General features: G+C 40.5%; 1 pseudogene; it reads right to left on the bottom strand.

The window, feature by feature from the left end:
• Window positions 1-7,283: 7,283 nt before the first annotated feature.
• Window positions 7,284-14,432, bottom strand: LOC139653277 (uncharacterized; annotated as a pseudogene).
• Between the last annotated feature and the right edge of the window lie 2,061 nt (window positions 14,433-16,493).

Genomic DNA, 16,493 nt, shown 5'->3' with positions numbered 1-16,493 from the left:
AACGTTATCACCCGACAAAGTTCACACACAGTCACAGTTCCTCCTCACAAAATCACAGCACTGAAAACATACTTAACCTACATATAACTTCAATTAATAGCCCGAGAGAGAGAGAGATGGTCGAGCGAGCTAGAGAGAGAGAGAGAGAGATGGTCGAGCGAGCTAGAAAGTGAATGAAGAGAGGGAGCAGTAGTAGCGAGAAAGCCAGTGAATCAGAGAAATAAAACGTTATTTTCTGATTGTTTCACAGCGGTTACGTTCTAAAGCACAGAGAGAGCGAGGGAGAGAGAGAGAGAGAGAGAGCCCCGTATCAAAATAACGGTAGCCTACCTTGGAAAAGATCAATGGAGAAATGTCTTGTTGCTGCTTCTCCTGAGTTTTGTTCAGCAAATTTGACAACTGACAGCTTGAATTTCAGGTCGTACTTTTTTCTCTGTGCCACCATGGCTATCAGCAAATGTGACTGACATTTGAATGCAAGTAAAAAAAAAAGAAAAAAGAAACTGCTTTCTCATCTATCAACATGATGCCGGTCCATCACGTTCATATGGTCACTGTTTTGGCCGATACACAGGATGCTTGCTCGCGCCTACGGAGTGCGGGCACATGCGCGAGCACGAGCAACAGGATGCTGACTGCAGTTACCTTAACGGCCACAGGTGTCACTAATAACAAGCATTTTCTGAATCTTACAAACAGTACCTTTAAACTGCGGATATACTGGAGCTATCTCAGTTCAAAACAAGACTAGGTCAATACCTAGTATATGGCTGGACCGTGTATGAGTGTGCCACGGCCGACCAATGGTGTAACTAACTCCGCTGTAGACTGCTAATACAGAATAATAGTCCATACATCCATACTGATTGTTCCAGTGCGTCCCGTCTCTCTCTCCACCGCTGTTGTCTCCACCCACGGCCCGCATTGATCCTGCTGATCCAAGCGCCAGGCGCTCTGTTACCCGTCGGTGCCGAAAACGCTGTTCGCCGGACACCAGGGGCACATCGTCGTCGGGACCCCGGCCGAAATCTCGGCCGGATCATCGGGAACAAATCGGCGGCCAGCTAGTGGCACTGGCTGGAACCGTGGCCCCGGGAAACTTCGGGAAGGTCGGAAATAAGCCCTCGGCGTGATGAAACCTCCGTGATTGTTTGTGTCTCTCTCAGAACAGAGGGGCTTCAGGTGGACTGAGCTCGCGCATATGCATCGACATAAACGGTGATATGATATAATTGTATAGATTCTACTTTAGCTTCAGCTTACATGCATGATATTGGTCAGCCTGCTTACTGTGTGGGAGAAACGGGCTCCTGAGCTCAGCGGAGAAACTAGACGCGGAGAAAACGAAACTGAACTTTCTGGCTCTGTGATCCTATGATGTGCCACGTGCCATGGCCGACCAATGGTGTAACTTGATCACTCAGTCACTCAGTCAGTCACTCAGTCAGTCAGTGACAGACATTTGCGTTTGTAGGGCTGGCCCCGCTGTTGCGGTCCAGCCAACAAGGAGTCCATTGTTCGGTATGCTAGGACATGTATTTCTGTTTGTATAGGAAAATATAATACATCAGTAAGGTTTTGTAGGAATTTTTTTCCTTTCTACTGTTGTAGTGCCATCATACTCCACGCAGTGCTGAGGTTGCAGCCTATGTTGGAACAACTAAGGGAGGGCCTGCAGCTGTATGACCTTCTTTCGCTAATCAGGCAGTACCCAGATATCTGCCAGCCCCTGTTTGTTCCTGGGGAAGATGTAAAAGTGAGCAAAACAAGAGTGACATTTATTATTATTAACAAGAAACACTTACTTGCTATGAAATTTCATAATTAAAGGGTGATATGATTTACATCTTGATTTATCTCATCATAGGTCAATGCAAAGTTTGTCATGGCATTCATTCTTCTACAACTGAGTGACAAAGGGACTACCAGGCATCAGGTTGAGCTGGAGATGATCAACTTTATTCAGGACTTCCTTTATGAAGCTGAAGGTATATAGTTTTTGATTTCCTGCAAATCAAAAATTCAAAAGCTGTCAAATTTGAGTGTTTTCGTGACAAAAGATTGAAGTTTATGACTGCTTGTAGTCTTTAAAAAAATAGCCAGCTGCCACCTGTAGTTATACTGGTATCGAACAGGTTAAAGTTTTATTCTCCTTGAAAAATCTTGATGATGGTAATAGGTATTATTTGCCAGGGTACTTTCTGTTAATTTTTTCCTAAACCTGTAGTTCTTCATGAAAACTTTTAGAAAGGCCAATCTATATCTCCATTCTATGTAGAAAGACTTATTGCTAATAATAAAATAACACAGAATGCCATTTATAACCATTGAGCTTGGCTGAGAGTCAATTATCTCCAAACCTCATGAAATTACACACACATTTGATTTAATTTTTTGGATCAGCTGTTCTTTTGTGGCTGAGAGTACCTCTGTCTAATTCACTTCTTTAAATTAAAGAACTGCATTGCAGTAAAGGAATACTAAATTTAAACTGTCACATAACACTTGTTTTTTATCTATTTGCTTCATAGCTGAAGATCAGGGGCATGTAGATGACAAAGATAGCCCACATTCCATCACAGCTGCAAGGTTTCTGCAGTGGATCACAGGCCAAGGTCACATCCCACTTCTTCCCTCAGAGAAGAAGGATTTTGCTGTAATGATAAAGTTTAACCTTGACTGCAGTGCAGACTTTGGGCATCACAATGTCTGTTACCTGTTGTGTCAGCATGTGCCATGAGTATTGTGCTACCTGTAAGACATATGAGGTCCTATGACCAATTCAAAAAGGTTCTAATGGAGGCTTTTCATCTAGGCCAAGAATTTCACAATGTCTAAACCAGTGGTTCTCAACGTGGGGTCCGGGGACCACCAGGGGTCCTTGAGGGGGTTCCAGGGGGTCAGCCGCAAATTGATGAATTGTTAAACTTCACTATTATTTAATTTACAAGAAGTTAACACGATTAGAGAATGTAGAAGAATGACTGTTCTGATCAGTTTATCTCTCTACCTACAATACAGATAGTCATAGGATTCTAGACAAAATCATATCTGACAATAAAAATATTCTCAGATTTGGGTCTGAGAGACAAATTCTCATCAAATGGGGGTCCGTGGCTCTAATGTGGACTAAATTAGGGTCCTTCATATGGAAAAGGTTGAGAATCACTGGTCTAAACTATGAGAGGCCGTTTAGGCCATAAATCATTCTTACTCTTACACACACCATCATGCACTCTCACACACACTATTTTCTTTCACATACACTATCAATCTCTCATACACACCCAATCATACTCTCTCACATACACTATTATACCCTCTATAACAGTGTGTGAAAGAGAATGATAGTGTTTGAGAGAGGGTATGATGGTGTATATGAGAGAGAATGATAGTGAGTGAGAGAAAGTATGATGTGTGAGAGAGGGAATGATGGTGTATATGAGAGAGAATGATAGTGGGTGAGAGAGTATGATGGTGTATGTGAGAGAGAATGATAGTGGGTGAGCGAGAGTATGATGGTGTATATGAGAGAATGATAGTGGGTGAGAGAGAGTATGATGGTGTGTGTGAGAGAGAGGGTATGATGGTGTATATGAGAGAGAATGATAGCGTGTGTGAGAGCGAATGATACTGTGTTTGAGAGAGTATGACAGTGTGTGAGAGACAGTATAATGGTGTATGTGAGAGAGTATGATAGAGTGTGTGAGAGAGTATGATGGTGTGTGTGAGAGAGTATGATGGTCAGTGTGAGAGAATATGATGGTCTGTGTGAGAGAGAGTATGATGGTGTGTGTGAGAGAGTTTGTTTGAAACCGAAGGTAGTTTGCACAGGAAGGCAGTTTAAATTCTCAGTTCCTGATTGGTTTACAGCCAATCAGGAACTGAGGACACAGGACAAAGCCTGCAGCTTCTCAGCAGCATTTACAGAGAGTTTGTTTGAAACGGAAGCGACTAAATCGGCTAAGAAAACTTTTAATTCGTAAGTTAATACGTTTTGTTGGTAGGATAGCAAGATCACAATGATTTTTCTGATTATTTACCTTCTTTGTCAAGCTCAGTTTTTGTTTCTGGGAGTGAATGGCAATGAGGACGACATTATTAATTTTTTTACCGATACAATGCGATGTGTTCAGGACATTATAAGGGAAACTGACAGCATGGGACCTGACAGCATGGTTTTGGCAAGATTATACTGTGAGGGCCACACACAATATCTGCTTTTCTCTTGATTTGCCAGCAGTTAGAAGAGGGTGATAGTAGAGAGTGTGTAAGTGCATTGGAGGCTGTGTACATATGTTTTCATTCCATATTAAATTCATATGAAAACTCAAGATCAGTTGAAGTGACACATAGGGCTATGATCAATTCTTTAGTTCCTCCAACAATTAGATCTGGTCATCCTGGTCGCCCTCGGTACAACATATTACATGAACAAGTTGCTCACTGTTTGTCCCTTGGGATGACTTGGCAAAGAATAGCCCTATGCTTTGGGATCAGCAGGCGGACACTGTATAGGCATAGACAGCAACTTGAAATCCAACCACTAACTTATACAGATATGTCCGATGATGCGCTTATTGATGTAGTTGCGGAGATCCTACAAAACACCCCAAATGCTGGTGAAAGGTATGTGTTAGGAAGCCTTCGTTCACGGAACATCAGAATACAACGTTGGCGTGTTAGACACTGCCTGCAAGAGCTTGACCCAATTGGACGGGCCATCCGACGCCGCCATGCCATTCGCCGAAGGGTATACAATGTTCAAACCCCTAACCCATTGTGGTGAGTGATGTTTGTTGTTATTGCATTAATTTGTTTGTATAAGAAAGCTTTGTCAAGATTGCCTTATGAGGGAAAAGAGGTTCAAAGGAAACTTAAATTGAATATCTTCTTGACTGTGCCATAACAACATAACTGTAGGCTACTCTGTGTAGATTAATCTCAGTCATCCAAGTAGCAAGATGTCCAAATGCAGTATTCATAGTATTCCCATGATGTCTCATACATTTCCTACGAATATGGCACTTTGCAATACACACAGCTCATTGGGGTAACGCTTTATTTTCTGGGTCCACAATTTCCTAATAATTTCCTAGAAATGAACTACAAATTTTTTAGGAAATTTCCTGGAAAGAACCATTACATTATTTACTAATTGAGACAGAAGACAGAACCCTGAAATGATGTAGCAGTTATATAGAAAATTTGAAATTAGAGGAAGGAATTCATCAAATAACTATATTGTATAATTATATGAATAATGACTTGGGTTACCAAATTGACCTCTATTTTTCCAGTAAATAGTTAATAGTTTTGCAGTTCTTTCCAGGAAACTCTTTCAGAAAATAGACAGTATCTTGACTCACCAGACTGCTGACATTTTGTAGCCTATATAACTAGTGCATCATTTCATGGTTCTTTCCAGGAAACTTGACAAGAAATTAAGAGTTCCTTCCTAGGAAATTATTAGGAAATTGTGGAAAATATTGGTTGTGTTTGTCATTTATTTGTTAGGCTACAATCACGATGTAGCAGATGTAATACTACCTCAATCATACTGTACTGGATATTAATTAATTGAAGACGTTTCGCCTTTCAATCAAATGACTTTGTCAGTTCTGACGCCTGGGACTGGCCTGAGTTGGCCTGCCATGGAAAAAGCCAAGGTAATGACGTTATGGCAGCGGACAGGTGATGTTGCGGCCCCCCCCCCCAACACACTTTTTCCTCTGTTAAATGTCTCCTTAACACCTATTTCAAACCATCTGCCTTCTCTGTCTAGATTGTCTTGATCTTCGAGACTGTGTTGTTTAAGTGTGTGTAGACCGCTGTGTCCTGATCCGATGGGTTCGCTCTTCTATGCTGCGCCATGCCTTGGGCCTGTGTCAACAATTTACAGATCTGTATATTCCGTACTGTTCCGCGTGTTGACCGCACAGAAATGCGTACCCGTCCGGTCAGGACTCCGCAGTCACACACTTACAGGATAAACATAACAGTTACGAAGATCAGGATGTGTCTACAAACTCCAGACAGAAGACGGATGGATTGAAGGAAGTGTTAAGGAGGCTTTACATTAAACAGAGGGATTGCAACATCACCTGTCCGGTGCCATAACATCATTACCTCTGCGTTTTCCCCTGCACGCCAACCCTGCCCAGTCCCTGGAAGGGGGGGCATCACTGGGAAATCCCGGGGAACCCCCGGTGACGTCACGCTCAGCACGCCAGAAGTGCATTGTAGGACGTCCTGGGAAAATCTAGGCTACTTGAGTGAATTAGAATTACTGATTTTAGAATGTACTCAAAGAAGTACAAATACATGTAAAAGCTACTCAATTATTACAGTAACAAGAGTAGGCTACTTATAATTACTCACTTGCCACCCCTGATTTCAATTTGAGGTTGGATAGCTGATAGTTGAGCGATAAGGGATGCACTTGGAGTGTTGCTGGAGTGGTATTCCTATACACCCCTGCTGCACTGACCAGGTTTTTTTTCTCCTTACAGGCATATAGACGGAAACCATAAACTCGTGAGATGGAGGATGGTATTTCATGGATGTGTTGACGGCTATAGCAGGACCATCATATACCTACAGTGCCTGAACAACAACAGAGCTTCCAGTGTCTTGGAACTATTTTGCAGTGGTATACAAAGCTTTGGCCTTCCCTCAAGAGTACGCTGTGACCACGGCATGGAGAACACAGGGGTTGCTCGCTATATGTTAGAGAGAAGGGGGTTAAACCGGCGAAGTGTTATCACAGGCCGCAGTGTTCATAACCAGAGGATAGAACGGTTGTGGGCAGAATTGATTCGGGTGGTGTCATTCCACTTCAGTAACTTGTTCACCTTCATGGAGAACCAGGGTATATTAGATTCTACAGATGAGCTTCATCTGTTTTGTCTACAGTATATATATTTGCCTAGAGTTTAAAGGGCTGCCGGTTACCGTAATTATAGTTTTGTTGTTGACTGCATGAGTTTAATTAATGGACACACCTCAGATTTCCGTTATGATTTACAGCAGGCATTAATAGTTAATTAAACCTTTTGTTTATGCTTGATCTGATTGAACAAAGCCCTTTGTGTCATGTGCTCCATTCTTATTCCCACAATAATTAATATCTCATGAAAGGCATAGCAGAATTTAGTATTTTTTGCCAAGAGACGAGCTCATATGCTCTCAGTGCATCCTATAGGTCTGTCTGATCACATTAACCTCCAACAAGATACAATTCACAAGATACATTACAATTCAACAAACAGCATGTTCCCAAGTTATTCTCTACCAAAGCCCTGTGTGTTCCCTAATGTAAAGTCCATGCTCTCTCTGAAGTCCATATATGTGGCAAGCAATGGTAACTTGAGGCAGTTGATGCATGTGTTGGCCATAGGCAAATGGCGTTTGGTGCTGGAGGAGTCTTCATGCAGGAAATCAATGGAGGGCTGAGGGGAGAAGCCAATTGGTGGGATGACACTTGCACCAGTGGCAAAGGCTAGGATTTTCCCTAGCTTTGATGGTCCTTCTTCCTCTGATAAAAAAACACAACAAAGATTTTTTATATTAAATTATATACAACATCCAAAAAAACATTCTAGCTGGACTAGCACTAACAGAGCAACTCAGTCATGTAGCGCTTCATATAGTTTTAATCGTTCACATTATGCCAATACATAGAACGTTGTTGGCCATGTGGCCTTCATCAGTGTGTTGTAAAGGCCTGATAGCCTGACTACATGAAAACTACATGAAACACTACATGACAGAGTGCGACCCTCGCTTGGAATAATAACCATCTGAGTGACACAAAAATGATACACGGAGCAAATTGCAGCGAGCACAGCTGGGAGTCAACACCTCTCACCTTAAAAACAACCTAAAGCAAGAAAACACCAAGACATGGAAGCACCAACTCTTGTTGCTCCCCTCCTCAGAGAGCCAGATATGGAAAAGATGATCCATCAGGTCAGCCGTCAGTGGAGATGGTTCATGGCACATTAAAGGCCTGAAGCTCTCCGGGTGCATTTGGATCGCATCCAGAACAGCAAGTGACTTCAACCCATCTCTAAATCTATAAAAAATACAAGCATAAAAAAGACAAAAAAAAATATATGCATTAGACTTCAAATTTAATAATCCAATAATCCGTTGTGGGGGGGGGGTCAGCTGTTTTTTTGTATGTATTTTTTTTTTTGTATTTGTAATATGGTTAGTTATACTTTACTGATACCTCAACAACTTTGTCATGTCGGCCATGGCGTTCCCTCAAAAGCATAGGATAAAAACATGGTAAGATAGTATCCTTACAGCTTTTCTGCGTGTCTAAAACACATACTAAATTTTAGAGACTAAAATTTATAGGTATCAATGATACAATTAAGAAAAACACACAAATTGTTGTCTACAAAGTAGACAAGGTTTGTCTTTCTAATACATAGTATTAGAAAGACAAACCTTTCAAAAGTCCCCCAGACTCTGTGGACCACTTGAAACATGAGGACATCCTGAACCAGCAGGTCTTTGTCCTCTATGCAGGTCAGTGGCCTCAGACAACCTGCATTTGCCAGGTAATCCTGCAGTGGTTCCGTGGACAGTAGCAGGTCGTCCAGGGAAGTACACTCTGACACCTAACAACAGTACACATGAAAAAAAGAAAGAAAGAAAGAAAGAATTGATTTGTAGTGCCTAGCATGATTCGGTCAGTCAGTGAGTCTTCACTCAAAAAAGACTACCAACATCAAAAGAAAAGGTACGAATAGGTGTGTGCATACAGGGGGTGTACAAAATAACTAACACCTTATAATATAATACAATACAATACAATAGGCCTGCAGTAAATGCCAGCTTTGTAAAGCTCATAATGTTCAGCTTTTGTGAGACTGTCACAGAGGTGTTGATTCAACCTCTTTGGTGAGGGTCTACTTGTGACCACTCTCCTCTTTGCCAATTCAGTGTGCCTGTTTGGCATGATTTTTGAGACTTTTTTTGGAGAACTTAAAGACTCACTTGTGTAACTGCCTTTGTAATTGAGATTTACAAGGGGTGGACAAAATAAACACCACATGAAAAAGGACATTAACTTTGAAGTAACTAAATCACAATTACATAGAGGAGAGTGGTCAAAACTAGACCCTCATCAACATTGACTGAAGGACACTTAAAGGGATATTTGCTAAATACCACAGACTATGGCCTCAAAAATGACCATAGAGTTAAATCAACACCTCTGTGACACAGTCTCTAAAAAACCCTGAACATTATGGGCTCCACAAAGCTAGTATTTATTGCAGGGCTATTGTATTTGGATTGTATTATATTGTAAGGTGTTTCATATATGTACACCCCCTGTATATGCAGAACATGAAGTAGCAGGATGGAGTGTCAATGAGTGTCAAGCATGGTCTTTAATTATACAGTGACAACATTCTATTTACTGGCTCTACACAATTCTGTATTATTACAACGCCAAACAATATAACCAAATTACTTATAACTGAGCTGTAACCAACATGCCCATGCAAACACATGTATAAAAATGAAGGTCAAATGCACTACAGATCAACAGAATAGAACATTATTACCTTTTTAACTTTTTCGTACAGCTCAAAGTCAGCAATGTCTTCCAGGATAGGCTTTGCGGAGTCTTTGCCACCAACTAGACAAGAATAGAGAGTTGGAGAGAGGAATCCTGGTGAAGGACCACCGTGAACAAGGCTCACAGCAATGGCCCGGCCAGCGATGAAATACCGGTCTTCTCGTAAAGCTGGAGAAAACACAACACAAAGCACAGGTTAAAAGGGATGTGCAATCTGTGACAAAGCATATACATTTAAAAGCAAATTACCCCTAGAAAATAAGTTTGACAACATTTTCAATATAATAAATAGATACATACACAGATCTATCAACGTACTTACCTGTACTGTCCAGAGCCAAATTCTTTTTGTCCTCCCTTCCTTCAAACATTGGTGACTGTGCCAGGGCTTCCATAAGCAATCTTAAAAATTCTCGCCTAGGCCCACCCAGGTCCACAGCCTCTTCATCCTTTCCCATATCATCCGAAAACTTGATGCTCATCATGTGATTTGGATTGTAGGACAGTCGTTTGAAGCCCCGTATGGCACCGTCCAAGACTGAAAACCTATTTATGTTGAATTTGCATCTTTGGTTGCTGTCAATTTGTGATGCAACATTGAGAAGCAATTCACGTGCTGATACTGTGCCTGAGCAGTCAGCTGTCCTAATAAAACAAAATACATGGAAACATTCATTACGATGGGAATAATGCCATGTAGCTGTTCCACTGGTCAAATTTTTGCTATCTACACACAACTACAATAACACAGGAATAGGTCATCAGTTTTCACAATTTAAAACCCAACAGCAGCTAACTAACATCAGCGTAAAATGTTAGCCATGTAAAGCACATCAGTAACATCAGCATCATAGGCCCAATATTTCCCCAAAGGTGCTTATATGCTTTGCCCTATGCATGACTTCTCTTCAATCAATCATGTCATATCTGCATTTACTCACTGCAACTCTTGCAACAATGTTTTACCACCCACCCCTTAGAGATGCATTACTTAGGTTTGACTCTCAAGACTGGCCATTATTGCATGGTTCAATTCCTCCTCATCTGAAGAAACAACTAATACTGTGTCCAAGATCGAAAGGTAGGCAGTATAGTCATCATTGTAGTTTGATGGGGTTTTGCTCACTGTGGCAATGCTGTCCAAGCGATCACTGGAGGCCTGTTGTGATGCAGCGGTCTGGTCTGCCCAGGTCATGGTGTCACTGGAGGCCTGCTGTGATGCAGCGGTCTGGTTCGCCCTGGTCATGGTGTCACTGGAGGCCTGCTGTGATGCAGCGGTCTGGTCTGCCCTGGTCATGGTGTCACTGGAGGCCTGCTGTGATGCAGCGGTCTGGTTCGCCCTGGTCATGGTGTCACTGGCAGCCTGCTGTGATGCAGCGGTCTGGTTCGCCCTGGCCCTTCTGGTCATATGACAAGTGGAAACTTCCTGTGTTGCTGTGATCCTGTCACGCCTGGCCCTTGTAGTCATACGATCACTGGTGGCTTCTTGTGATGCAGTGGTCTGACTGGCAATGGCAGTTCTATGGTCACTGGATGTTGATGTGGTGTCTACCTCCACACAACTCTCATCTGAATCTGAAGAGTCAAACTTAAAAAAACAAGAAAAGAAAAAAAACAAAGGGACACAGAACAAAGCTAGCTCATGAACTAAAAACTGTAAGTTGCAAGGCAAGTACAAAAACACCACTGAAACACTGCTCTTCATAACAGTATTTAAATGACTTACCTGTACCAGAAGAGACCTTGATGGCCTAATGTACATGGACTTTGATCTGAACACTTTATGAATCATAAAGCCATTCAGCTCCTGGCCTTCACGGAACTTTGGCGAAACCAATTTGTTCCCACATGGCATCAAAAGCTCCACACTTAAAAAAACAAACAAACAAACATAACAGGGGAAATAAACAGCAGTGAGTGTTTCCACAGTAGGACTTTAGCAATGCACATTTATTGGTAGTTTATATAATATGCAATTTGTACGACTCCAATACATCTTAAATAAATTTAAAAGAATCAGTAAAATACACTGTTGCTACTAACATTCCATACCACTGATGGACCCTTTTCACTGACATAGCAGGGTAAACACAGCTGCAGCTAACAAAATTAATAATAGGTCAGTTTGATTTAGGTATGCACAAGCAACAATTAGAGAGATGGGACAATTTATCAAAATTCAACGTATCACAATACAAAAATGTGACAATACGTATAGTGGGGCAGAAAAATGAATCGCGATATTAGCTCCATTTTATTCTGCTGTAGTAATCACAAATGAGACAAGCTCACAAGCTCTCCATCCAAATTATATTTTGTGAACTTTGTAGTGACGTTTTTATATTGTTTACATTCTAGCAAGCCAGTGCCATTTCTAGAAAGATTTTAGAACTTTCCTATTAGCAATTATATTAGCTGCAGCTGTGTTCACCGTGCTATGAAATGGGTCTATTAATTTATATCAAAAGGCAGCAATCAAACCATTAACTATCTTATACTTTGGCCTATAATATTTGGACAACATAATACCTGACATCCTCTGGAATTTTATCCTTGAATGCGTCTCTTATTTCTTGGATGACAGTTCTGGAGTCCCATATTTTCCTTATTTCAAAGCCACTCAAAATATAGCCACTTTCATGGAGCTTCCTTTTGGTTTTGTGCTTGCACACTGATCCCCATGATGGATGGGGTAACAGGATGACATCCTTGTTGAAGGCAGGGTGATGCTGGGTGGTAGACCTGAAAATTATTAAACACAATCAATGCATTTCCCATCTTTTAATCGTTAGCTACTTAACGAGTGGGATAAATGTTGTGCTTCCTGGCACACTTAATAATATGGGCAACATGTAGACAGGGAGTAGCTAATGTAAAGAGAGGAACAATACAGAACATTAGCAAAAGACACTCCAAAACAGGGTATAGTCTTTTAAGTTTAAGCACTATCACAAGCGTGTAGTTAGAAAAATAAATAGGCTACACAATGTCCGCGATGTCCGTGTCTAAACAAACAAATGTATATTGAGGGATGCAAACTTCCCAGTTAAAATCTGCTGTAAAGGCCCATTCACACCTGGAACGATAACTATAAAGATAACTATAATTATAAAAAGATTTAAATCTTCTCAGTAAATAGAATGTCTGTGTTCACACTACAACTGTTACTATAAAAACATCCAAAACGATATGATTATATTCTTGGTTCAGAGCGATTTTTTGGATCTACAGACAATGATAAAACATTTTCAACAAATCAAAATAAAGTTCTACAAAGGAAGCAGGTGGTAGAATTCAGTAGCTCACTGCAGTGATGGCGTTGCTTGCTGAGGAACTGATTACAGAATCCAGAGCAACCGGAACACCGGCACTTGACAAAGACCATCACCTCTAAAAATATTGAAAAGAAACGTGCCATACCGGTCGCGGTCGGAAGAGCTCTTGGGATTTAGCAATGTTTGTTTACATTACAAGCTAGTTAACTCGCCAACTAAAATAGTGTAAAACAGCATCATGTCCTTACCTGCCGAGGAAATTGCGCCATTATCATATATTTTTAATGTCTCTGACAGGGAGACAGCAACATGTGTTTCCCCTTCAGTCTACTGAAAACCCGTTTAGCCGTATAGTAACGTTACAGGTTTTGCTCTCAACATGGGTTACAGGATACTTTACTCTTTGATCCGCAGTAGTGTGGTGTTGAGTCACCTACTGGTAAAGAAATGAATAGCTTCACTTGGGGACTATCATTTGCTCTCATATAAACAAAGCACAATAATGTAAAGACAGTGCCTATAAAAGAGCATTGATTCTGCCAGCTTCTCTCTCTTTTGCAACAATTCGTGAACCCAAATCATTCGGGTGTCGTTAATTTACTTTAGAGAGCTAGTAAAATAAAAGCACGTCTGTATAGTAATCATCCCCCATTTTGCTCTGAATATTCAGCGCCAAAATAAGTAGTGTGAATGTTTGGCCAACAATGTATCGTTATAATTTATCGTTATCTGTATAGTTATAGCTCAAGCTGTGTATTACACAAATTATTTACACATCGGTGGGATTTACATATCTCAATTTACGTTTTTTGGTTTAATAAGTAACGTTAGACACTGATCTTGACCGCCCCAAGATAGCGGTCGATTACTATAACCAGTATTGGTAAAATTCTATGATCTGACATTTGCAAAAGAAGCATCAAAGCCAGTTTTTATATCGTGTTCTCTGTGTAATTTACCAACGTTACCAAGACTATGCAGAAGTGTCTATAATCATTTCAAGACTTAAAATGTGCATCCACTGTATTTAATTTGTATTGTAGAACCATCAATTTTGGCAAGGTTCTGAATATGAATGGCATAAGAGCTGTGACTCTGACTACCGTGATTAACGGCGATGACAACGGACAGCAGCTAGGCTGCTAGTAGGCAGCTAGCAGTATTGCTAGTACGTAGCTAGCAGTAGATGCAATAACAAGGGGACGCCATTAGATCATTAATGATATATTTAAGTGTAATATAAATGTAATAACTTGAGAAGAAAGCACGAGACTGTTGATTCACCTCTTCCTTGGCTTTGAAGCCCATGTCCCAAAATACTGCTGAGTTTGGTATCGGGGGCGCATCTCTTGGCTAGCTCCTGCAGAAGTCCCGCTAGCTGCTGCACCCGATGGAACCGTAAACATTCGACGCATTTCGTCATCAACTGTAGATGTGGTTCCCGCTGATGGTTGCTGTCTTTGGTTTAACAAATTTGACATTGTTGTTGCTGTATTTGGAGAATTTAAAATATTACTTAATAGGCCAATAGCTTCATTGAGTCGTTCCCTGTCCATTTTGCCACTTGCTCAAGTCATGCTGGTGTAATTGGGAGGGGGCGGGCCTTGTGTGTGACAAGGCTGTAAGCCAATCAGGAACTGAGAATTTAAACTGCCTTCCTGTGCAATCAAACTACCTTCCGTTTCAATCAAACTGTCTTACACACACCATCATACTCTCACACACACACCATCATAATCTCTCTTGCACACTATCATTCTCTGTCATACACATTATCATTCTCTCTCATGCACACTATCATTCTCTGTCATTCACATTATCATTCTCTGTCATTCATATATCATTCTGTCATACACATTCTCTCTCATGCACACTATCATTCTCATACACAGTATCGTTCTGTCATTCACATTATCATTCTGTCATATAGTGTCATTCTCTGTCATTCACATTATCATTCTCTCTCATATACAGTATCATTCTCTATCATTCACATTACCATTCTCTGTCATACACATAATTCTCTCTCATACACAGTATCATTCTGTCATTCACATTATCATTCTCTCTCATACACACTATCCTGTCATTCACATTATCATTCTCTCTCACATGCACCATCATACTCTCTCTCTCATACACTATCATTCTCTCGCATACACCATCATACTCTCTCACACACTATCATTCTCTCTCGCATACACCATCATACTCTCTCTCATACACTATCATTCTCTCGCATACACCATCATACTCTCTCTCACTTTATCATTCTCTCTCGCATACACCATCATACTCTCTCTCACACTATCACTCTCTCACATACACCATCATACTCTCACACTTTATCATTCTCTCGCATACACCATCATACTCTCTCTCACACACTATCATTCTCTATCACATACACCATCATACTCTCTCACTATCATTCTCTCACATACGCCATCATACTCTCTCTCACACGCTATCATTCTCTCTCATACACAGTATCATTTTCTGTCATTCACATTATCATTCTCTCTCATACACAGTATCATTCTCTGTCATTCACATTATCATTCTCTCTCAGATACACCATCATACTCTCTCGCACACTATCATTCTCTCTCACACACACAGTTAAGAAGGTATGATAGTGTATGTGAGAGAGTGTGATAGGATGTGTGTGACAGATTGATAATGTATTTAAAAGAAAATAGTAGTGTGTGTGAGAGTAAGAATGATTTATGGCCTAAACGGCCTCCCATACTAAACAATTGCCATTAACTGCCTCTGTTTTTCAAGGTTAAACTACAACCTAAATGTTTAGTTGATAAATGTTTAGCACCAACTGCTACTGTTTTACTACCCTATGTTCTGATTAAAGAAACACATTTCTTAGTAATACTGCGTTGCAAGATCTTGCCATATTTGGAAAGAGAAATTAGTCAAGTAAACATAAAAACATTGTATTGTTTGATGGCAGTACTGTTGAACATTTATAAAAGACAATCAAATGTTGACCTTTGGAAGTAAATCTTGCAACAAGATTTAATAAGATTTATTAATTTCCTTACATCATTTCTAGATGGCTGGCTAATTGTCATCATGTTGTCTCACCAACATTTTGCTACCCAGAACTGAGAAGCAGTTTGAGATTTTTTTTTTACCATGTGGCTTCACTGTTGTCAGTCACAACAAATAAACATTTAAAACATATTCATTGTAAACTTGTTGGTGTTAAACTGGTTAAACCCTTCAAACACATATAATGTTTGCATCTAGGGTACATGATTTAGTACATAGTTCAAAACAGCTAAATAAATGTCTCAGCCGTGGACTCAGATGGTCTTGTAACATCAATAGTGGTCCTAAGGCCTGCCATATCCTGCTCACAGAGGGGACATCCAACGGGTGGAAGAATCACTCCAGAACTGGTCGCATCTAGCTCACTGGCAGTGTTGAAATCAAGATCTACATCCTCGATTTCCTACATTTAAAAAAAGCAGATTTCAAAATTAATAATTTGTCATTTTGAAATCAGGGCACATAAAGTAAAACTATAAAGGCAAGCAGATTTTAAGTAGATCAACATGTGAACAGAACTGATACTATGTTCATACTTGCATCAGCAT

This window comes from Centroberyx affinis, unplaced genomic scaffold, assembly GCF_046629955.1.
Source record: "Centroberyx affinis isolate AG114_WGS23_722 - 3 ecotype Tasmania unplaced genomic scaffold, CSIRO-AGI_Caff_v1 ptg001908l_1, whole genome shotgun sequence".
In the NCBI taxonomy this organism is placed as follows: domain Eukaryota; kingdom Metazoa; phylum Chordata; class Actinopteri; order Beryciformes; family Berycidae; genus Centroberyx; species Centroberyx affinis.
This window is presented reverse-complemented; position numbering and strand designations above follow the sequence as displayed.